The sequence below is a fragment of the Sminthopsis crassicaudata genome, chromosome 5, assembly GCF_048593235.1.
Source record: "Sminthopsis crassicaudata isolate SCR6 chromosome 5, ASM4859323v1, whole genome shotgun sequence".
NCBI classification, from domain to species: Eukaryota; Metazoa; Chordata; class Mammalia; order Dasyuromorphia; family Dasyuridae; genus Sminthopsis; species Sminthopsis crassicaudata.
The window spans coordinates 298,244,172-298,244,907 of NC_133621.1; positions in this window are offsets into that span (position 1 = coordinate 298,244,172).

Consider the following 736-nt stretch of genomic DNA (forward strand, 5'->3'; position numbering starts at 1 on the left):
TATTGGTCACTTGATTTTTCTCTTTCTTTTTAAAAATCAAATTATCTAATGGTTTCTCTACTTTTTTTGCTTCTAATAAATTTATTCCTATTTTTGCTTTCACTTTTGTTAATATCTTCCTTGATTTTCAGAATTTTTATTTTGGTGATTATTGAGTTTTAAATTTTTGTTGATTTTTTAGAATTCTTAATTGTGTGCCCAATTTGATCTCTTTTATTTTTCTTTTGTTGATGAAAATGTTTGAAGATGGACACCGTCCCTTAACGATTGCTTTGACTAACTATTTCAAATTTTGGTATGTGTCTCCACAATGTCCTTATTTTATTGTTTCAGTAATTTGTTATTTGATATACTAATTCTCTAGGATTAAATTATTTAGTTCCCAGAAAATTTTAATAATTTCTTTAATGGCTTTTTATGGAATAATTTTTATAGTGTTTTAATCAGTAAAAATCATATTTATTATTCCTGATTTTTTGTATTTTTTGTGATTTTTCTGACCTGATACATACTCTATTTTTGTCACTATCCCATACGCACATTAGTATATGTATACTCCTTTTTATTCCCATTTAATAATCACTAGAGAGCTGTTATGTCTAACTTAGAAATTCTACTCAAAGGCCTTATCCTCTTTTTTGAATTTTTTAAAAAGTGGACTTTACATACTAAAAGGTTACATTGAGATCTCCCACTATTATAATTTTACTTTTTTTCTCTCTTTAATTTCTTTAGC